The sequence below is a fragment of the Synchiropus splendidus genome, chromosome 3, assembly GCF_027744825.2.
Source record: "Synchiropus splendidus isolate RoL2022-P1 chromosome 3, RoL_Sspl_1.0, whole genome shotgun sequence".
Lineage (NCBI taxonomy): Eukaryota > Metazoa > Chordata > Actinopteri > Syngnathiformes > Callionymidae > Synchiropus > Synchiropus splendidus.
The window spans coordinates 34,023,977-34,047,715 of NC_071336.1; the positions used below are offsets into that span (position 1 = coordinate 34,023,977).

General features: G+C 45.2%; 1 protein-coding gene across 2 annotated transcripts in view; it reads left to right on the plus strand.

The window, feature by feature from the left end:
- Nucleotides 1-1,337: 1,337 nt before the first annotated feature.
- Nucleotides 1,338-23,739, plus strand: part of gli3 (GLI family zinc finger 3) — a 120,105-nt gene continuing 97,703 nt past the window's right edge. The window contains exons 1-3 of one of the 2 annotated variants that reach the window (XM_053860871.1): nucleotides 1,338-1,420; nucleotides 3,147-3,335; nucleotides 13,378-13,835. The gene's annotated coding sequence lies outside the window, so the exon portion shown is untranslated. Of the gene's footprint in view, nucleotides 1,421-3,146; nucleotides 3,336-13,182; nucleotides 13,215-13,377; nucleotides 13,836-23,739 lie in introns of those variants that run through there. The other variant, XM_053860872.1, reaches the window with a different exon arrangement.

Below are 23,739 nucleotides of genomic sequence, written 5' to 3' on the forward strand. Positions count from 1 at the left end.
GGCCCGTCGGGTTTCCGGTGACGTCAGTCACAGTGGACGGAGAGGAAGTCATCAAAAGCCTCAGCAAAACCAGCCGATTTGAACACTAGGATGACGATGCTGACGTTGCAGTTCATACATGCGCATGTTTGACCATAGAAAGAAATAGGTACAAGTCAAACGTAAATATCACTTGAGTCACGCCATCGCATCGGTTCAGTTCGGGTCTGAGGGTTAGCGGTCACGTTCCCGGCGTCTGACCAATAGTATCATCCGACGTCATCATCGGTGGACGCCGCGGGCCGATCGACTACCTGCACCGTCAGTTCCGAGTCTACCTGAGTCGTTTTAAGGTCAGGTGCGTCAGGTAATAAAAGATAGGAGCCTTTGCTGTCCGTCAAAGTTGCAAACTCTCCGAGAAGTGCCGCAGGAGTCACCGACGAGTCGCGCAGAAGTTCAAGACAAAGGCGAGCGGTTCTTACATAATGTCTTGTTTTCATGCTGTGCTCAGTTTATCGAGCTTTTGTGGTCGGTATTCGCGTTTAACCTCCCGTGTGAACTAGATATATAGAGTGTCACGCACACAGAACTGACAAGACTTCCACTCTTGACTGAAGTTGATGAATGTGTTTGTGTAAATATCCACAACAAATATATATATATATATATATATATATATATATATATATATACACAATCAATATCCTGGTATAACACTTAGTATAACATGAAAATCCACCTGCTATTCTTCATCTTCTCAATCTTTATCTCCATTTGTCATTGTTGAAATTATAATTCGGACTATATTCGGATATAATGTAATTCGGATAATTTGGACTCGAAGGATTCCTGGAGAGATATAATGTATTTAGTGCAGGAGCAGAGGCTCTATGAGATGAGTCCCAAAGGGCCACGTTGTGTACTGTGACGGCAGCGAGGGGCCACAACAAAGGAGACGACAAAGAAAAAAAACATTCTTGGTATGATTGGAAAGCTAGAGATATGATTATAATGTATTTCTAATTTCTTTTAAGGAGCGAGATATAGTCACAAAAACAAATGAACAGAGGAAATAAAATGTAACCATAATTTGTAGAGGACAATGTAGAAAATGTAATTGTCAGATGGCAGTCACAAACCTCTCGACATGATCACTTTTATAGTTTTACTCTCAGCTCCTGTGAGCCCCATAACTATCGTGCAAGAGCCACACCTGGGCAAAAGCATGGTGTACGGTGGAAAAATAAGAAAAGGTGGGTCAGAAATGATGAGAACTGTCCTTCAGTCTTTAATGCCAGTAGAACTACACATGTTATATTACATTAACATTGTTGTCTTGCATGTATTTTCTTATCTAGTTGGAAACATTGCAGAGCTCCGACAACACGCCGACGTAGATGTGAAGAAGAAGAGCACCGAGCAGCAGTGAAGGATGAATGAGGTGATCCCCAAACCGTCAGCAAATCCACGTGTTGTCACCACACAGCCTTGAGGGTTGATTTACTTCACTGATTCTGTGGCGTGTTGTGTTTTCTTACGGCAGTTTTTCTGGTCTGTGCTTGTTTTTAACCGTAGCTGGAAGTGATAGGAACAAGCAGGGAACTGTGAAGTCCAAAATAGCACAATTACAAACAATCCTGTGAGGTTTGTTGAAGTATGTAGGTCAGTTTTTCAGGTGTTCTAGTGAAAAGCAAAGAAACAAACAGAGCCCAAAGATGTAACATCTGCTTCACTGTGGCTGCTGATTATTAATATTGTTTTGGAATGATGCAAATATGAAAATATGAATGTATGAAAATAGTATTTTTTTAAAGTTCAGAAAATTAAAAAAACAGGGATTCTACATTCATTATTATTATTATTATTATTATTGTTATTATTATTATTATTATTATTATTATACAATGCATTTAACTTCCATTTCGAAAAAAAAGGTTATATAAAAGTTATAAGGTATATTTATTCTTAGAGTTGCTGGAACAAAAACCGTCTGCAGCAATGTTTAGTTAAGAAACACAAACCGACCTGAAGGCGAGGACGAAACACAACAAATGACCACAAGAGGGCGGTGACGCCACGCGAACTGCCGGTCCCTGTCAGGCAGACAGAGGAGCGCCATCGCCATCTAGTGGTGATCCGCGATACAAGTCACATTTGGGAGTCTCGGCAGTTGCGGCGGATCACCCGCTAAAACCTCTGAGTTGGTCCTTGCCTGCGGGACGTTAATAATGCGAGCAGAGCGGTGAAGAAGTGGAGCAGCACCTGGGAGCGGCCCATCCATCCTGACCGACTCCAGGGATCGGCGAGAGAGTGAGCGATCACGGCGGAGAAACTCCCACAAGCGTGACCCACTGACACCGAGCGGACCCCAAACCGACCTACAAACCAGCCACAGCTGCCGTTGTGGGCCACGAATGGAGTTCCGGCGTGAACCACAAACGCATTCAATTGTTGTTTCAACACAACAGATGCGGAATATTATTCATGTTTTATGTTTGATCTCGTTCATTTTGGGCGCCGTTGACAATAAATACGTGGTGTGACACTTTTTTGCTGGGTTAAATTATTCAATAAACATAAAAATAAGTTCGGAAATGGTTTTAAAAAAAATAATTTAAATTTTTCCTTGTGATCTAATGATTATGAAATTAAATGCAGCCAAAAGTCGCATTTAAAGATATTTATAAATGGTAAGAAAATAACAAATGAACATAAAATGTGAAATTACATTAATTTCGTTGCTACTGGAATTGTTCTTTGAAAAATATGTTTCCCTACATTTACAGGTAAAATGTAAATAAACACAAATAATATTTTAAAGCTCAAAAAATTAAAACGTCTTTATTGAAATTATCGTCGAATGCTGTACATACAATTTTAGTCCTGATACTTTGCTCAAAACAAACTAACAACAACAAGTGTCAGATGTTAAAGGTATATTTCCTTCTTGTCAATTACAAATGTTTTGTTCCAGAACTTTTAGGGGAAAATAAGTGTTTTTTCTTCACAGTAGTTTTGTGTATTAATGAAACGTTCATGACATCTGGCGAAACGTCAGCTGTTCCAGTGACAGTACCAGGATGAAGCCACGGCTTCACTGCGTAAACAGAAACAAATACAACCCGTCTTATCCTCTGCATCTCTTCTCTGTTCATATTTCACTCCAGCTGCAGCGGCGGCGTCTCTATCCGTCAGTTTCCTGTGAGGTGATAAGTGTTGGAAGGACACTCCACGTCGTTAGTCACTGTCCCACCGCCGGTGTCAGAGCCTCTGACGAAGAGGAGGAAGATCTGATGACACTGCAGAGAGACCACAGTTGCCTGGAGCCTCCTCTTTCTATGCCGTCATGGCTGAAGGTCAGTGGCAGGAAGCAGCAGCTCTACACCAGGTCTCTGATGACTGAGCTGCTGCCTTATAATAACTAATTTACTTTTTTTATTATTAAGAGGAAGACAGGCTCTCTAATCTACTGCATCTTATATATATATATATATATATATATATATATATATATATATATATATATATATATATATATATACACACAGTACTATATGTATATATACACAGTATATATGTATATAATATGTTATACATATAATATATATACATATATATACAAACAATATATATATATACAAACAATATACATTTGTTTATATATGTATATGCAGTATATATAAACATGTAAATTATATATATAATAATGTAATTATATATATAATAAAATATATATGTATAACAGTAAACACTTTTTAAATGAAAATGTGTGATAAAAGATTTAGAAATAACCATTATTTGTAATTGTGAGAGAAAAAATGAACAATACATAAAACAAAATATAAATATATTTTTTAATATTTATAATAAATAATATTTCTGCTGAGTTCCTTTTTCAAAAACAAAATAAATACAAAACAATTACAACAATTATACAGATTATACAGATGTAGCTAGTTGAGGGAAACTATTAAAATTAAATAAATAACCAGTTTTAAACAGATGCATCTTCAAATAATGATAAAAAAAAAAGTTTCACGTTGACCTCACTGACAGGACCCTAGAGGCGGCGTGTGTTCTGAAAACGTATTACTGGATGTGGTTTTGTAGTTTAATGAATGTGATCGATGTTGCTGATAACACCTGGGGTTGATAGCTTTACACTGACTGTGAGATCAAGGGGTTTTGTCTGTCTGGAAGCTCAGTCATCCGGGAGAGACTCTGACTAGAACCTGTGCTCCCCCAAGAGGAGATATTGCAGCAAGCCCTGTGGTGCTCTGGGAACACCTCGGTGTTCCCCCAGAAGAGCCGTAGCAGGACTCTTGAGAGGGAAGTCTTGGCCTCTTCACTCTGTTACTCCAGCTGCTGCCCCCACGACCCGACCTCGGATAGATTTCCCGGACCAACCTCGACACTTCAGACCACAAGATGTGAAAAGGGGCCGAAAGAGGAAGTGAGGCAGGCGGCCAGGGGCCGGCAGGGCCGACCTCTGGACATCTGTGAACACGTTTTCTCACCCGGTGTTTAAAGATGGACGGCTGAGCGTTGGGAACAGAAGCCGACTGCTGCTCTACCTGAGGAGCGAAAACAAAAGAGCCATCTCTACCTGTAGGAGTGTGGGAGCGCCGGCTTTGATCTGGACCCGAAACAGAGAGCAGTTTGATGAAATATTGATGCGTCTTCTTCTTCTCCTTCTGCTGCTTTTTTTAACTGCGTCCTGTGGGAGCGCCGGCTGCTCTCAGGATGTGAACGTGCTCGCACAATAGAGGGGTGAACCCTGTTGAGAGAGCGAGGCAGAGGAGGGCTATTGGTTCTAATGGCTGTGATGAGGATGCTGCTGGTGATGATCGCATTCTCTGTCTTGATCAAACGAAGAGAAACTTTTAATCACAGGAGTTGGTGCACAAAAATGTGATGTGTGTGTGAGTTGCCGTGGGATTGTGTTTCATGTGAGTGTGCGTTTGCACTTGTGTGCATCAGTGTAGGAGTCGGAAAATCGTATTTTTTTTTTTTACTGTTTTTGTTTGTGTTTCAGTTGTGTGTATTTGCTGTTGGAATTAACAGTCCCTCCAAGAGATGGCCATGTTGCGATCACAAGTATGTAACGCAATTCCGACCAGTTGCCTTCAGCTCTTCGAGGCGCCGCGATTTTGTCCGTTCATGGACTTTCCCGCCAATCCCAGTGCAGCATGTGCGGCATCATATTCCCTCCCTCCTTGTTGAGATGACGTCATGTACGACGCCTAACGCTCACATTTGCCCACAAATATTGCCGCCAAGGGTCGGAATTCGGACATGAAGGATCCTGAATCCATTCCTAAATGTCCAAATTCTCATGATTGTAATGTAGAATAGAGGGAAGTAAAAAGCGGAACTGACTAGTCACCTGAACACTATAACGGGTCGGACGTAAACAAACATGGCCGACCTCCAGATCCATCTCTCTCCAGGCTGTTTCTGACTCTCTACATCTCGACCCTGTGGAACAGATCAGCAGCTACTGTTTTAATGAGCCGCTGAACAACTCCGTTCACGCACACACCTTTATCTCACAGGCTCCGCCCTTGTGAGGAGCTCTGGAACAAAACAACCAGCGCTCACTACATGCTGTCAGCCCGGAAACTACTCTTGGAACATCATCATTAAAAATATATGCCTATTATTATATCATATTTTTTATTTGCCGTGGACATAATGTTAAAATCATTGCAGCCTGGAGTTTTTTTAAGGCTAAAAACTGACACTAGTTTTTTTTGTTTTTTTATTGGCTAATTTGCAAGTCCTTATTTCCGCTCTTGTTGTTCCAGAACTGTAAGTGATCGTAACTTTCACTGCAATTTTTCTCTTTTTTTTTTAAATCTGCAAAAATGTTTGGCTGTAACAATAAAAAAAAAAAAAGTCTGCGAACTCCTGGAGAACGTCCTCCTGAATTAACGTCCCTCACTCAGACCGACAAGACTCAAACACACAACCTAGAGTTTGAGGCCAACCACGGCAGCAGGCCAAAGGTCAGATGTCTCAGTGTTCATGGCACACTGGTAAGCTCATCAGCGTCTTATTAAACCTGGGCCCCAGCGTGGCCCCTCAGGTCACATGACTTCAGCGCCGCCGACACGCGCTCTGATCCACGACTCCACTTCTGGCTGACGGACGGGGTGCAGTCTGGGAAAGGTCTCTGGAATGAACACGCTCCTGCGTCAGCTCATCACATTGGTGCCACACAGGGCTGAAACCCGCTCTCCTTCATTATTCCTTTAATCCCCGGCTGATAACGGCGCCGTCCTGCTTTATTACGTCGTCACACAGAGTCCCCACGGGTCGCTATCAAACTGCTTGGAATCGGCGGAGTGACGAGAGTTTTGCTTGCTCTCAGTGCGTCAGAATAACTGCAAATAGCCCCCTCTCTCTCCTCCCTCGCCTTATCAGTCATTCACACTAATGGGCCACTCGCACGAGACCTGGGGGGGAAAGAGGGGGGGAGCATCAGCAGAGGGAGAGAGTGTGGACGGATGTGTGTGTCTGGGTTACCTGCGTGTTAAACAGGAACAACTCGTCTCACCACCTGATTCTAAGGATCAGATCCTCCCAGTCTGAGGATTGGAGGTAGGTCTTGTTCACGAGTGAGGGCCAAGAGCTCAGCCCGAAGTTAAAGCTCTTCCCTGCTCACCAGCTTCGGAGTGACTCAAAGAATTTTCTCTGTCTGGACTCCTTCAGTGAGAGAAGCTCAGTCATCCAGCACAGATTCATCCAGCAGAACCTCTGCTCCTCCGACCATCTGCTGAGAATGTCTCCATCCTGAGGAGGAGATCACCTGTAGAGGAAAATGCTTGGCCTCTTCACTTCACCTGCTGCCCCCGCGACCCAACCTTGGAAGGATCTCTCAGACTCCATGGAGGAGGAAGCCCCGGGGCAGACCCAGGACCTGCTGCAGAGAACGTGTCTCTTGGTTGTTGTGGGAGCACCTCTGAGGTGGAGCATCCAAAGTGTCTGAGCTGTAACTTGAGGATTCTGTGGAAAGTAAAGTCTCACCACGCTGCAGCAGATCTTCATGCTGAAGCTCCCTCCACAGTTCTCCTTCAGTTCCTCATTTTTCCGTTGCGTTTTCTCACCAGACGCCCACATGTATCGCTGAGGCCCAGTGCTTGTTCCCCCATCGACTCACTGGCTGGCGTCATCATCTCTGGCGACCGTGGGTGCTGCCGGAGACATTTGTTGTTGCAAACCTCATGCTTTTCATTTGCAGTATGAGTGGGTCAGACACGATTACAAAATCAAACGTTTCACGCAGACGCACGAGATAAATCAAGTTGTGGGACCTCACAACAGCTGGGAGCCACCATTCTGGAGTGAATCATGTTTGCTCCTCTCTCCACTGTGCTTGAACAAGTTGTCACTGATTAGAACTTCAGCTCACCCACAGCGCGAGGAGTCGGACGCGAGGGCGACTGCCGCGACGTTGCTACCCTTTTGTGTACTTGTAGAGCCTGTGGTGGGAGTTGTGTCGCCGCGTCCCACGCTGCTGCTCAGCTTCCACGGCGCTGCACTTCCTGTGCAGCCACATCTGTGTGGAAATAACTGGCTTATTCTGCTGGATCCATTTCACTGTCGCATCTGTCCAGCTGCACACACTCGCAGACCACTCCACATGCCTGCACAACCTTCTGCCAAGTTCCATCCACTGTTTTTACTGTAGCAACACACACACACACACACACACCCTGAGGAGAAGTCGTGCTTCTCCAGTGAGGTCACATCTGAAACTGTCATTGGTGGAACAATAAGGATTGCGTGTAAGTGTTCAGGCATCTTGTGTATCTTAATGTGTATCCTGATGGAAGACACGTGTGTGTGTGTGTGTGTTTGTTTTTGTTAGTGAGGGACCATCTGTTTTTGTTTTCTAATGGTCGTGTTTGTTTTCCAGTGTGAATGTTTGTATACATGTGTGTACAGAAACATCCTGTGGGTGTCAGTGTGTACGTGCGTCCACGTGTCTATTTGGTGGGCTTGTTTATCCTACCCTATAGGGACCAATTATTGACAAAACGCTATGCTTGTGAGGACCTTCCTTTGGACCATCTGGCCGAACCCCGCAAGGTTAAGCCTGAATTTGAGGATGAAGACTTCAGAATAACTGGGTCTGTTTACTTCAGACTCCTGGTTCAGGTTATCCATGTGTTTTGGATGGTTAGGTTTAGGTTGAGAGGCTGGGGAAAGGGTTATGGCAATGAGAGGTCCTCAAAATATCCCCACAAGGATAGCAATACAAATGTGTGTTTTTTTTTAAAGAATTGGTCCCCACAAGTATAGCCAAAACCAGGCACACACATGTCTACTTGTGAAAATATTTTGCTTTGTGGGGACATTTTTGCCAGTCCCCACAAGCGTAAACTTGAGGGTTAACACATCAAAACAACTGGGTCATTATAAGTGGGTTTCAGTTTGGTTCAGAGTCCTGTTTGAGGCGTGTTTCGGAGGTTTAGGTTGAGAGGCTGGGGAAAGGGCGATGGCCATGAGAAACCTGACGATGTCCCCACCAGGCTCGCGGTACAAACATGCGTGTGCACATGTGTGTGTGTGTGTTTCTGCCTCACCTCCCGGTCTGCAGATCTGGGGTCTTTGCAACAAACACTGGTTCCTTCTTAATTGGGGTGAGATGTGGAGCTTAGAGGGGCCGTGAAGGGACTCGGACCTTCTCCTCGCTCCTGCAGAATCACTTTGGCTGCACAAGTGTGTTTGATGTGTGCTTTGGCTCAGCCAGTCCTACTTTGGAAGATGTTCTTGGGAGACCGGCGGTTACTTGCCTCCAGGCAGAATCTCAATCCCCGGGATCCTGGCCTTCTTTGATGAAATACTTTCGGGAGCCGCTAACCCCGCTGATGCCCGTGTGCCCCCTCCCTCTCTCTTCTTCACCCTCTTGTTCTCCCCCCTTCTGCCCTCCCATCCTCGCCCCCCACCACCTCCACGTTCCTGGGATTCTCTTTGAGAGATTCATAACAAGGACTTTATCTCTGCGCAGCCCAGACCAGATGAGCGCCGGCTGACACGCTGACAGGAGAATTAGCCCCGTCCTCCCGAGCACCCCTGACTGCCTCCTCTCCGGGGCCCAACATCCGGTCGCCAGCGCAGCGGGGACAAATCCAGCCGTGAGCTTGCTGCGATCGGCTTTGCTCCGACACACCAGTTAGCCAAAACATTATGACCACCAAAGTGTATCTTCTTGTACGCGTCAAATGGGTGATGCAGATCTGAGGGACCTCAGCGGAGAAGCAGTATCAGTAAGGTTGGTCCAGAACAGTCCTATGAAGCTGCTGTTCACTGCTGAGCCCTCGGCCCCTCCCATCCTGGGAAGCTCATGTTCAAATGGTGACGCAGCCGTTAATAAAATGCTTTACGACATGAAACGTGGGTCTTAACTTAAACATTCTGCGTGACTCATGTCTGTGAACGCCTCACGAAAACAACCCCAGGAGTCAAACTTATCTCCTGTGTGGCCACTCAACACTTTGGGACTGGATGCGTGGGATTCAACGATGGATTCAAAAACAAGTTGGAGCGCAACGATTAAAGCAAACTATTTTTCTTCACCTGGCAGCCACCAACACCCTCCATGTTCTTCTGCCCATCGGAGGTCAGGTGGCGGCTAAAACTCCTTCTTTCCTGAAGCCTAATCCACCTCATGAAGACAAGAGAAAGACAGCATCAGCCCACTGTTTCCTGAGAAATATGGAGGAACTACGGTTCTACTTCGAGCTTCTCCCCGATGCCTGAGTGTCTCACCCACCACCTGCTGTTCTTGCTCTCATCACCAGTTTGAATTGACCTTCCTTCCTGCTGATCCTCTGGTTTCTCACATTGAACCGCAACCCTGAATCTCGTTCCTCTTCGTGTAAACTCAAAATAAGAGCCAGACTCTTCCGCTGTTCTTCCTCTCAGATCCAGAAGTGAGATGTGACGCGGAGGGATCCTGGAGCTCCTTCTCAAATATTTATCGACTGGGCGATTGTTTGCTAAAACTCCGTCGATAAGTTCTGACAAACCTTGGTAAGTTTATCGACAAACATTGTGACAGTCGCGTCCGACCTGCTCTGATTGATGGAAGCGGAAACAACGGCGTCTGTATTGGAAGGCGGACGCGCTCCTCCAGCGCTGGATTGAGTTTGTGTCAAAACTCGGGTTACACGCTGTGACTTGACCTCTTGGCCACACACACATTCAAATCCTGGTTAAGCGATTAACCGGTGATTCTCCTCCTCAAACTCCCACCTCTTCATTGATCGCAACAGCGGCCTAAAGACCCCGCTTACCACATAATTCCCCTGTATATTGATTATGTATATTGATCACGCCTAACCCAACAGGAGGCCTTCTCTCTGCTTTAACGCGGGGTTAGGTATCAGCCTGACGGCTGAGCCCACGGGACCATCCCACGCTTCTACCTGCAGATCAGCCGAAAACCAATTCACACTTACACTTAAGACTGGGGGACTCAAAAGGGGGATGAGGTGGACATGGCAACCTTATAGTCAGCATGTAAACCATTTAGTTTCGTGGCTAATCTGACACTCAGTCAGGCAAATCATGGGGACTTGTAGTGTGTGGAGTAGTGGCGGGTAGGTGAGGTATCATGAAACACTGTCCTGATTTTCAGAGGCCACTTTTGGTTTAGAATTGACGTGAGGTTTCATTGAATGCGTTGTTCAAGTCCAAACATTTTACAGCAGACAGCGCCATCTGGTGGCCCCTGAAAACCAGGACGCTGTGTCATGAAACGTCATCGACCCATCACTAGTATGGAGCTCAGCCAGGGTCCAAAAGTTCACCTTTTGGAATGAAGTAATTTATGTTGTTCAAAACTTCTCATTTATGATGCTTTATCCGTGCATTCATAAAACATCATAATGCATTTATAAGGGTTTATAGATGATGTTTATCATACAGTGCTGGTTGAAGGGATAGAATTTGGGTTATCTGGAGTCTTGGGTCTTGAATAACTAGTTCAGTCCACAACTTTTCCTTGTCATAAGTTATCATACGTGGTTATGAACCTGTCTCTGGAATGGACTCATGATGCTTTAGAGTTGAAGCCTTGTCACTGGGTGGGTTCTGATTGGGTTGTGGTGGAGTCATTTTTATTTGCTTATTTATTCTTTCACGTCGAAGACTTTATCTTTCTGGCTGTCTTTTTTTTTTTTGGCTCTTTTATGTTGTGTCTTTCTAAGTTAAGATTAACTGAAATTATATTATTCAATACGTTTTGGAATCATGAGAATTTTTTGTTCCAATGTTTTGGTTTCAGATTTCAGATTCAGAATGATTTTTTCTGGTGAGATTTATTCCCCAGATCCAAAGTTTTAAATTTTATTTGGTGATATATTTTGTCCGATTCAACTCTTTTCACCCTGATTCAGCACAGTTGGAAGTGACTGAGTGACCCGTTGTACTGTCACTTAAGTTCAAGTCCAGGAGCAGGCGATGGATGACCCTGTCCTCATGGTGGTAATCGAGCAGCTGTGGTGGTTAAACCCTGTCAACAGTCTGAGAGACTCAGTCTGCAGTGCACCATGGGAGGGTTCACAGTCAGCCATGTCATTCTAACCACTATAAGTGAGTCCCGCCCCTCGTATCGTCGTCATGGTGACGTGTTGACAGAGTTAGAGCAACCATTATCAGGGGCCTCTCCTTTATCCCGCCTGGAGTGTTGGACACTTTAAAACCAGCTCAGCTCCAACATCAGGACCAGTCACTATTATCTCACATTTCTGTTCACACGGTGCGGCAGCTCCAAGTCTCTGAAGAAGTTTGGCTTGATTGTTGAAGTGCGCTGATGTTTTTTTAAGCATTCTACACACGCAGCAGTCGACAGGCTTCAGAGAGCGTGGAGAGGATAGAGATCATTCTCACCTCTTGGTTGTTGCAGCAACCTTTGCGTGATTATTATATTGTTATTATTGTGAAACAGATGTGTGATCAGCTGCAGTCTATGTGCAGCACCGCTTTGAAAACCGTGGCACTGATTTACTTCGTAACATCAGAATTTTGTAACCAGTCAAGTCAGTTTATCGAGAACAAATGTGATTTATGCACGAGAAATGCAAGACTAATCCAGTCATAAATAAGAGCTTGGTCATCACTTCTGGTTGGCGTAATCCACCAGGGCTGTGCTCCGCATGGTTTTACTCCAGACTCCAAGAGCTCGGCCAGGAGTCTGGACGACAGCGCGGGACTCCGAGGCAGTTCAAGTGCTTCCTTACGCTCAGCTCAGAGTGTAGTACTGTAGTACTGTTTTGCAATATTCGCACTTATCACAGTCGCCACAAACGCACCTGCAGCCAACGTCTACTCTCAACCTTTCTCTTCTGTTTGAAAAGTCAAGTTATGGCCATGATGAATCAAAGTGTAACTCAGACCCCATGAGTTGAAGTTATTTGAATATTCTGTTCATAACAATTATTTATGGCTGATTTGCTTCCAAACTCAGCAGGGGCCTTGTTTCCTCAACTAACATATATTTTAATAGATTTGTACTAATGTCAATATATTTTCAATCTAAACATGTGTTTTGGTCAGAGAATCTGTCAGTACTCATGTATTAAATTATTTAAAAACACATGAAATACATCTGTATTAGTGAAATGTTGTCATGCTATTTAGCTTAGCCTACTAAATAGATTAGCTTGCCTTGGGTAGTGACAGAATCTTCTTGCTAACATGGTGGTTATCGGCAGAAACGCACAAGCAAGTGGAGAAAAAAGGTTTAAATGATGTCCTGAAGTTATGATGAATACTTTAAACGTTGATAAGAAGTTGTGTTTCACTTTATTGAGAGACATTGTTTTGATGGCTGTGGTTGTTTATGCCGGGAAAAGTGTTTTCACTTGGTGAAATGACGTTTTTTCAGGATCACCTTCGGGGTCCCGGCTCCAGAAAAATAACATTAACAATTATTAATAACTGGTTTGGTTCAGCTTCCAAACTCAGCAGGGGCCTTGTTTCCTCAACTAACATATATTTTAATAGATTTGTACTAATGTCAATATATTTTCAATCTAAACATGTGTTTTGGTCAGAGAATCTGTCAGTACTCATGTATTAAATTATTAAAAAACACGTGAAGTACATCTGTATCAGTGAAATGTTGTCATGCTATTTGGCTTAGCCTACTAAATAGATTAGCTTGCCTTGGGTAGTGACAGAATCTTCTTGCTAACATGGTGGTTATCGGCAGAAACGCACAAGTAAGTGGAGAAAAAAGCTTTAAATGATGTCTTAAAGTTATGATGAATACTTTAAACGTTGATAAGAAGTTGTGTTTTACTTTATTGAGAGACATTGTTTTGATGGCTGTGGTTGTTTATGGCGGGAAAAGTGTTTTCACTTGGTGAAATGACGTTTTTTCAGGCTCATCTTCGGGGTCCCGGCTCTAGAAAAAAACGGGGTCCAGCGAGTGAAAATGGAGGGAGGCAGCGCTGACGGAGGGAGGAGACCTGAAGGGAGGAGTCTAGCGGGGGAAGGAGCAGCTGGAGTCCCGCACCACCTCCTCTCTCCTCTCCGGGAAGAAAAAAAAGCCTCCCAAGTCTAATAACAAGTCTCCACGTTTCGCTGGGTCGACCGTCCACAGACACGTTTGTGCTCGGGTCCCGGTACCGGACAGAGTTCCAACCCAGAAAGCCAAGACAGAAAAGTGGGAGGAGGGAGAGCAGCAGGAGGGGAAAGTCTGCTGCGCCGCTTTTTTTGGAGTTGGACGACAAACTCCAGAGGTGCAACTAACTTCGGAAAAGAAGCCAAACGGACGGTTTTTTTTCTCTCCAAGGCAGAAAAGACCGAGCGCGCGCCGCTCCAGTGGAAGACTCCGCCACGTGAGTATGACTTGATTTGACTTTGGAAAGTTTGTGCGGAGGCGCAGGAGAAGTCGCATCAAACTCCACCTAAAGTGCTCGAATTGGACCGAACGCAACCCGCTGGAACCTCCCGGATCATGGAGGTCCCCAAATCACGTCCTGAGAAAGCTCCAGCTGTGGAAGCGAAGTTTCACACGCACGCGGATGCCTCCAGTTTGGGGGTCCGCGGGGTGACGTGGGGTGGAGTGTGCGCTCCATTCATGAGAAGTACTTTATTTGTCCCGCGGGGAAGCGACGAGGATCCTTAATGCCATATAATATTCCAAATATGAATTTGGAAACAAGCAAAATGTGCTAATTTCATGAATTATTAATGTGTCCTTCGTTGATTTTATGATGTGAGTCAGGGGGTTATGAAGTGGTGTAAGTAAGAGATGTCATTACACAGTAATATTTTTCAAAATATATCATCAGATGAACAAGTCCAGTATTATAATATAGTAAGGAGGTTCGTACATTTGCTGCGATGTTCTCACCTCTTATATTTAAATGAAAAAAATATATTTGCATGCCAAAAGTTAATTGTTGTAAATTGATAATTCAATAATTTAATTTAATGAGTTCCTTTGTGTATTACTTTTACTTTCAATATTTAGTATGGCTGAATCTAGAAATACCACATCAACTTATATTAGTTGTCTCCAAACAAGCTCACGGTGACAGTCAAGTTGCTGCCGGAGAAGCTGGATAAATTACTTTTAAAATACGGCCTTGTTATTTTGTGGATGGAAAGTGAAAAACTCAAATCCTGTGGATTTATTTATTCATGTATTTATTCATTTCCAAATGCAATAATTGTGTCCAAGCCAGGCTCATCGTGTGAGCAACGCTGTCTGATCAAAAATTTTTTTTCCATAACTATAAAAGCATTTACAGATGGTCAGACCTGCTCACAGTGAGGTCTGCGCCTCTGCAGGGGACCTCGAACGTGTGCACATGGACTTGCTTTTTCAAACTGGACATGATTTGAAATGGAACATGGCTCCAGCTGTAATTCAGGGTCTTGTTTCTAAACGCGATCAACACATGTTTTCTGGGTGAAAAATCACAAGTTTGTGTTGGTATTAGGGTCCCGGACATGAATCGCATTAGAGCCCCAAACCGCCACATGTGGCGATATTTGTTTGAAACTTTCCCTCCTGTCCTCGCCAGCTGTTCCACATTTTATCTGCGTGTCTGCTCTCGGGTTTCATCCCGACGACGAGGGGTCCGAGGTGCTCAGTCATGCGGTGCAACTCAAATCCTTTTTTTTTTCTTTTTTTTCGGACACTTGGAAAATTATTAACAGGGTTGTGGACGTCTTGAGATGAACACAGTAAATAAGATGTTAAACAGCTCAAGAGCTGATAAAAACGTCTTTTTGTTTTTATGAGGATGTTCCATCATTCATCTGGATTTGGCTTCGAGCTGCGCTTGTCTCGTAAAAAAGGGATTTGTCACATTAAATGTCATTTTAAATTCTCCTTTTTTACATTTGCTTAATGGCTAAATAATGTCGCAGCCGTGAGAGCAACACCAAATCCTAATCATCTGACATACACGCTAAGAATATATTACAATGTTGTTTGGGATTATTTAAGTTATTTAACATTTCAATTCATTTTAAATGAAATGTCATGATTTTTCAGGTGAATTATGATGACATTCAGAAAATGGATTAGGCCTGATGGATTCAAAGTGACTGCATATGTGAATATTTAATAATATCTGAGGATATCTTGCTGTGCAAATTAATGATGTGCTGAATTGTTTGCTTTGAAATTCTATTCTATACTATTACATGATAAAACGCCTCTGCATTAACCGGTTTCCCTTGGAGAATATAGACCGTTAATAATTACAACTGAATAAATGTCAGTCAAAGCAAGTGGAAAACAGATCAAGGGTAAAGTGTGTATTAATACACCAGTGACTGAATGGTATTTCACACTCATAAATGATTATCGTTTTCATCCGAAAGCAGTTGGTCAGTGATGTCAAACAGGTGCACGTCCCGCGCCGGTCTCATTATGATACCACTTCGGTGATGAATGCTTCAGTGTTTAAGATGCTAATCTGCCTGAATGAGATGCACAAGCTGCTCGCTCACTGTAGCCAGCGAGATGCATTATCGCCGCCTCGTACTTCTCCAACTCCAGCCGGATAATATTTTCCACTGCAGCCCGTCAGATAGCAGCCGCCGCCGCTGCACACTGTTTATCTCAACTTTAAGCTCTTCCTTAAGTAAAATTATGCATAGCGACGCTTGCCCGGTTCAGCGGTGACCCGGCGACCCGGCGGAATAGAGGCTGTCATGTTAATGCGAGGAGATGACATGCTATTAGCTTTTGAGGTATGGCCTCTCTTTTCTTTAAAGGCCCCGTTTTCGCACCAGGCAGGTTGTGTCCTCGGGCCGTTTACACCCCGCTGAATAATACCTGTTATCAAGTCTGAGTCCAAGAGGCCCTAATGAGCTGTGTTGTTGTGCTAATGCGCCAACTTGCAGCGCTGAAAGAGGCGCTGAACTAAAGTTAATGTGCGGGGAAGTTGATTTTCCTCAAGATAGTGTTTTTTGTTCCACTGGTTCTGCCAAGTCTGCGTTGGTCTGTCTCCCGCATTTGAAGTGAAGATTTGTTTTCTTTATTTACGACGTCCAAGTCGACTAACAGAGACACGTCGGGGGTGGGGGGGAGCAAAGACAAGTTAGACGGAGGTAGTAATTGAGAGGGGGAAAGGGGGGGAGTCGCACACAAGGGCGGGTGAAAATGTGTGTGAGTCGTGGTTTCTGCGAGGACAAGCTATGAAAAGTTGGCCTGGGACGGCGATCCATCGGAGCGCTGAAACGTCTGGATGCATTTGCGTGCGAAAAGAGACAAGAAGGGGTCTTTGGGTGAGGGAAGGCTTCTCCTTGGCCTCCTAATCCCCAGGCCCAGCCATCCCTTCAGGGCATGCCTCAGATCTGGCTCTCTGGCTCTCCGTGCGGACGGCGCTGCTCCGGCAGCAGATTTAATATGCTATGTGTTCCTACTCCCCCGGCTCCCCTCCACCTCAACCATCATTGTCCCAAAGCGGGACCCTGGCACGCCGCTTCAAGGAGCCTGCTAAAGGCACCTTTCATGGCGGGTGATGTCTTTGGATAAGGGGGGAGGAAGTAGCGATGACGGGTGTGAGACTAAAGATATGCTGTTATTTTAGATGTGTATTACGCACTCCGAGGAATCTATGGATCTGGCGCTTTGCAAGCCACCTCATCACCACACTCCTCTTGGCCTCTGTTCTGGCTGTCAAACCTTTTCTCTCTTCCCTCTCCTCCTCGCAGGAGTCACTTTTACTTGAAAAAAAAAAAAAGGAAATGGAGTGGAAAAAAAAAAAGTGGGAGCTCATGTTACATTTTCAGGGGCTGAGAGAGGCGAGTTTGTTTTCCATGGCTTTGGCCTTTTGGAAACTCCGACTGCTTCTGACAATTAGTCTGGTTAAGTGCTCTCCCAGAGCGTGGCACGGATAAGCCATAAAAGGAGGGAAAAAACGGGAGGAAAAACACCCAGGTAAACATTAATACGCTGATTTCAATCGACAATGAATGGAGCTGACAGCTTGACATGAGCGCCAACGCTGGCCGCTGTAAATTTCGTTTCCATTTCTCGCGGCTGCGTTTTCTTTTCACACACACTCTTGAGGAGAAACGGGACAGGTCGCGCCTGCACGAGGGCGCCGCTCATCCCCTCCTCTGTTTGCTGTAGCCGTCGTAAAAATGTCTTTAACCCTGCGGTGTGAAGTGTAGCAGCAAGAGGTGAAGTGCTTTCGCTTCTGGGGCCCCATTTGTTTGTGGACAGCGTGTAAAGTTGAGCGCCTGAAAACACAGTTTCCCGGGTCTGGGGTTATTATTGCAGATGTGGGTATTGTGTCAGCTTTGACGGGAGCTGGTTGTGGCATCCGTGAGGGGTCTGTGCTTTCTTGTCTGGGGTGTCGATTGGGGGGCAGATGAATCGACCGCTTGCTGTGAACAATGATCTGTCACTAACCCCGGCTTCTTCAAGTGTTAAAGCGTGAGTGGGACTGTCTCTCCCCTCTTGCAAAAAAAAAACCAAACACTTTATTGTGAGTCATCAATCAAATTATTGGAAGCGTTGCATATTTCAGAACTTTTCTTTTTGTGCTCAGCTTATTAAGTTATGCATCACAAAGCAATAATGCCGTCATTGTGTGCCCTGTGTGTTTGCAGTCCCTGGCTGTTAGCCATTGTCTTTTCTCCAGAGTTATCCCCGAGTTTTGCTGCATCCTGGGGTGAAGGTCAAGAAGGGATCTTTTGTTTGATTTGGCCCATGTAAATCCTAAGGTTAATACCTGAAAGAAGCGCAGGCTGAATTATTTTTCCCTGCTCTCCAAACATGTTTATAGAGCACCTCTTTCCCCCACTCTCCTTCATTTCCGTTCGCTGCAGACTCGGGGCAAGCTTTAAAAGAAAAAGGGTGGGAGCCTCTTCAGAGCGGTGAATGCTAACAGACTCTGGCTCTAATAACGCCTCATCACCGAAAACAAAAGGGAAACTCTCCTATCTGAGCAAACTTCTGCTCCAACCTGAAAGAGCCCTTCTTCTGACAGCGCAGCATTTGAAGACTAATCGTTTTTTCTCATGCAAAGCACGCTGTTTTAAGAGCGCGGGCCTCGGAAAGAGAAGGGGTTGTGTTTTAACAATACTCCACAGGGAGTGAGGAACAAGGAGGGGAGGTAGGGTTAGAGTGGGTGGGTGGGGTGGTGGGGTTCCTCTCTCCTTTGCTCCGCAGACAAAGCCCAGTTCCTTTTAGGATTGCATGGGGGGTAGTGTACATGTGGAGCCTCCAAGAGTTGGAAAGAAAAAGAACTTCAGATGTCTGTAATGACACTTTGTCATCATGGCTTCTTTACCTTTCCTGGAAAAGCCCGGCAAGGCCTTGCTTTGACAGCCCCCCGAAAAGAAGTGGGCCCGGGAAAATTTACAGGCAAACAGAAATATTAACGCGTACAAGGGGCCCTCAAACGGCTTTGGCTATTCCTGCCAGACTGGTGTTTTTATTAAGAGGGGTGGACATGCTTTGAAAATATATCTTATTCATGAAGAAAGCCAGGTCGGACTTCCCAAAGAATTCATTATATTCCCCCAGATGCGGCTTTGAGGGTTGCAGCCGTCTCTCGGAGGACGTGGAGCGTGCAGTGCGACATTGTAAAGCCTCCCTCAGTGGGCACAGGAGTGCGAAGGGATCCATTTGTCAAAGGTGCTGGAGTCTTTTTCCCTCCTCAACACTTTCCCGGTTCAGTCTCAAACTCATTGTCTGAGCAAAGGCAGGACATTAGTCACTGCAATGGCGCGGAGCCTGGAGGGCTAAAGACCTATGCTCTGGAGCCCTGGCTGGGACAGAGGGGGAATATGAAGGGCGGGAGGGAGAAAGTGAGAGTGGGGCAAGTAAAAGAGGAGGAAATGTGGGGTAGATGAAAAGTGAAAATAGAAGAGTGCAAGGTTTGTGTGTGGGAGAGGGAGAAGGACTATAGGGGGGTTAGAGAGAGTGGAGTCTGCAGCTCTACCTCAGGGCTCAGTGTGTAAGCTCCTGTCTACCCCCCAAAGCTGCTTTCACAAAGAGATTTACAAGACAGGTCTCCGGTGTGCCATCCCGCCTTGCATTGCGAGTTGGTGAAAATGGACCTTTCAGAACTTGCTTTTAGTTTTTGCATCTGCAAACAAATTTGCCAGCTCGGCCAAGGTCAAAGCCTCAACGGTCCCGACGGAGCGGTGTGAATTACCTCTCCCCGCCGGTGGTGGGCCTGCGTGTCTGTGTGTGTGTGTGTGTGTATTCATGGGTGAACGTGTTTCGTAGATTCACACATACAGGAGGCTCTTGTTAGCTTTTGGAATTATTTATAAAGCCAGGTTTTTGTATGGCACTCTTAGTCCCTGTCTCCTCCCATTATGGGCAATGACTCTACCTGGGGTTGTTGTCATCTCAAACGCTCGTTTTTAATCTTTATGGCATGTCCTCTTGAATACAGCTAATTCTGTGGCTTTTTATATTGTAATGCAGAGTTGTTGAATTTTGTGGGACGCCGCAAGATGTGTTCCTCAATTCCATGTGACATTCCTCTTCAATATTCAATGTCATTTAAAGATGCAGAAAGTGTGAAGTGTGAAGACATGTGGTAGTTTGCTATTGGGCTATTAAACAGACAATGACAATACTGAGGATACTTGTGACGAAAGGCGATTTTGTTGTCAAGGGATTTATCGCCAAATATTGAAGGAAATAGGCGAGAGACACAAAAGTTTGTGACCAAGACCCAGTAGACACCGTTGCAGGAAATCAGTGGGCAACACGCTTCTTTACTCGGTAGGTGTGAGTTCGAAGATATGACCCATTGAGACCCACACAAAGACAATGGCCCTACCAATGGCCCTACCATCCTCATAATACTAATAATAATAAGCACTTGGAATAAGCACATGGAATTAGAATTCAAGATAATTACCTGACTCGCACTCCTGGACACGCTCTCATGTCCTGGTCGATTCACAGTTGTTAGGTGTTGATGTCATAGAAGCCCAACCCCATTGTCCTTAACCTCCAGCATCTCTGAGCGCGATGCTAAGGTGCTAACGTTAACATGTAACGTTAATTTGTTGCTAGAGCCTTACAGCGCCGCTACAGTCCTGACATAGGTACCTTGTCGTTTTGGTTTATGGATCTGTGTAGATAGCAGAAATGGCGTTGTCTTTGAGGAGCACCTTTTTTAAACCACCTCAGAAAATGGTTCCAGTGCATACTGACCTGGCGTGGGTCAAAAAAGCTGTTCCTGCATTGCTTAAAGATAGTAAGCTCGAGTGGCTCAGTGGGAAACTAGTTTCAAAGCCCAGTGGGGTCTAGAGTACACTGCATTAGAAAGGCTTCTTGTCCCCTTACATTGACTCGGTCCAGCTTGAGATTCTCCTCCGATGCTAAATGGCAGAACAGGCAGTGTTTGGAGAGTCGAAGGGTCTAATGTAAAACACAAAACTCAGTTATATGTCCTCAGCTGAGTTCCTGTACTTCATAATCTTCATCGAAGTTCAAAAATTCAAACAGGCATATATTTCACATCACGAGGGAGAATACATTTTTTTTTCCTTGCAATCTGGGAATCTCCTGAACTTTCCGGCTGCACAAAGACTTACTCTGACCCATCCCATATGGGCCTTATTACCTAATAATCCGTGCAGGTTTCCCTTCCAATATTCTTGCACGCACCGTGCGGGGATGAAGGTTTTAGTGTGTTTGCGATGGTTTATGTTAATGTTGCCTTTATTGAAACAAGCTGGGATGTGATTATGGTCCCGCTCGGCGCGTAACTGCTCCACTTTCCCCGTCTCCCTCTGGCATCCAGATCAATGCAAACCAGCTAACGCACGGTAATACGCCATTAGTACACACATTGTTGGGGAGATTTACATACATCGACGAGCGAACTGATAAACTAGATTCCGTGTCCTAGAGGTAAGAGTGATTGTGCGCGTGAGGGATCCGCTGAATGAACTCGGCGCTGCTGCCGTGTGAAGTGCAGGCGGGTGATCTCTTCCCTGCGACAGCTAGTTCACTCCGATCGGGGCCAGGTTGCCTAGCTGGGAGCCAGGTTGTCTCTGCTTGTCAGGAGGAGAGACGTGAGGATGGGTGCAGTACACTCTCCCTCTGATCTGATTCATCACTAACTGTCTCTCTGGCAAAGGCTGAACTTATTATCCCTGCCTCAACTTCCAGTGAGGAGCCAGCTGCTCTCCATGCTTCCCAATTAACCCCAGGCACCCGTCAAATGCTCCAATTACGACCGCCTCCTCCTCCTGCTCATTCACAAATGTGTTTGTTAGCCAGCCCAGCTCCACTTGCTGGAGAGCGAGGAGGTGAATGAGTGAAGTGCTGAGGAGCAGCACTTAGAAATAACACCCCCCCCACCCCCAGATTTATTTGAAGAGATGTTGCAAACAGCTGAAACGAGTAAATACACCCAGATGTTTGGCGTCTTGTGATGGTGTCTGCGTGCCTGAGGGGGCCGCTTCTTCATTCCCAATGTCAGGGGGATCGCAGAGGGTCATTTGTGGCCTCTGTTCTTTCAAGTTTGTGGGAAGAGTTTTTTATAACGATGGCTTTTTTTTGTTAATGCAGACCAGTGCATGGGTTAAATACCACGGGCTGTGTTTATGGAAGTTCAAATACATTTTTGTAAGAAGCAAAAATCAACTGTGGGAATATAAGTATCAGGATTGACTCAGGGTGGGATTTGAAGCTTGGCTTCTGCTTCAGAAAGCCGTTCCTTTACTTGTCAACAGAGGAAGCAAATGAATCGATGGAATGGTGTGCAAAATAGGACTCCGCGATTAATCGATTTAAATGAATAATCGTGGAAAATTTCAGGATAGTCACGATTATCGGCGAGGTTGCCGTGTCGTCTATTTGACCGATGACGGCGAAGACGTGTCGGTCTGAAATATACGTGTATATTGTGTATTCTGTCGTGGGAATGGTAGCATGTCTAATAATAAGATTTAGTACATGTATTGGACTAACAGTTAGATTTGGTGTTTTTGGCAACTTTCACTGAGGATCGCAGAGTCTGTTTGTAGCACGAGCCACCAATCTAACCAGTTCAGGGACAAGATGTCATCAGTTCCGAAACTAACTGAAAGTCACTAAGTTGACGTTAGTGGTCGCTAGCGTGGAGGGGGTTCAAGTTTGGCCAGACGTATGACACTTGCTCGGCAAATATGAGGGAAGACCGTTGTCACAGAAGAAGAAGGGGAACAGCTACCGTGTGCGGTGAATTCACGAAGCTGCCTGACTTCACAACAAGAACAACCACCTCCAAACACAGGCCAAGACAGTGACTGACGCTCAGCAATCCATCTGTCCAGTCTTAGGGCAGACAAATAAATAACTTTGTGGCCTCAGAATATCTTTATCATGAAATAGAAAATGAAAGTTTCCGACTCCAAGATGGAAATTTACTCCTGAGTGAGCTGTGTGTACTGAAGTTATGGCCTGAGTCGGAACCAACTAGATGTAGTACCTGCTGCTTGACAAACATGGCGTCCACTGTGTCGACAATGTTTGACATTTGGTCCTGAGTTCTGGAACTCGTATTTCCTTCCAACTCATTTTATACTGATGCCGCTCGCATGCGAGTGCTTGAGTGAAGAGTTGCGGTATGTGCACGTCTGCTCAGTCAAATCCTCAGAGACTTTATGTGTGTGGAGTCTGAAGCCTGCTGCAGAAGGAAGGGTTGATATGAAAGTGAGGGGAGAGAGTTGTCTGTGGATGCTGTTGGCAAAGCCATCAGGGAGCTGGAAGTCTCAGGATCTCCCTCTGAGCTTCACTCGTCTTTGATCTCCCACCGCCGCTGCCATACTCCTCACGTTAGCTTATAGAGCCGCTCGTCCTGCACGGCGAGAACACTGTTCCCTCAGCTGCACTGTACACTAAAGTTGAATAGCAATAACAATAATTCACCCGTGCATTTAAATACACCTACAAGAGGGAACGAGGCGAACAGCTGATAGTGAGCAACAACAGCACTGAGGTGAACGTACAGTCACGGCGGTCACTGCTTCACTGTCCTCAGCCTCCTTTAGACAGCGGCTGTAAATGTTTATTTTGTGAAACTGACTTTGACAATATGAAAATAAAGCAGACCTGCTCCTCCTGAATGACTCAGATTATCTCCAGACGGAAAGAGGAAACACATTTCTCTTTCTGCACATGGTACTCTTCTTTCTGTAACAAGCATGACCATAGTTGGTGAGAAGAACACGCTGTTTGACTCAGCTGGCTTTGACCTTAAAATACAGTCTGTTCATTAACAGACCGACTCATTCCCATCATTTCAACGTCCT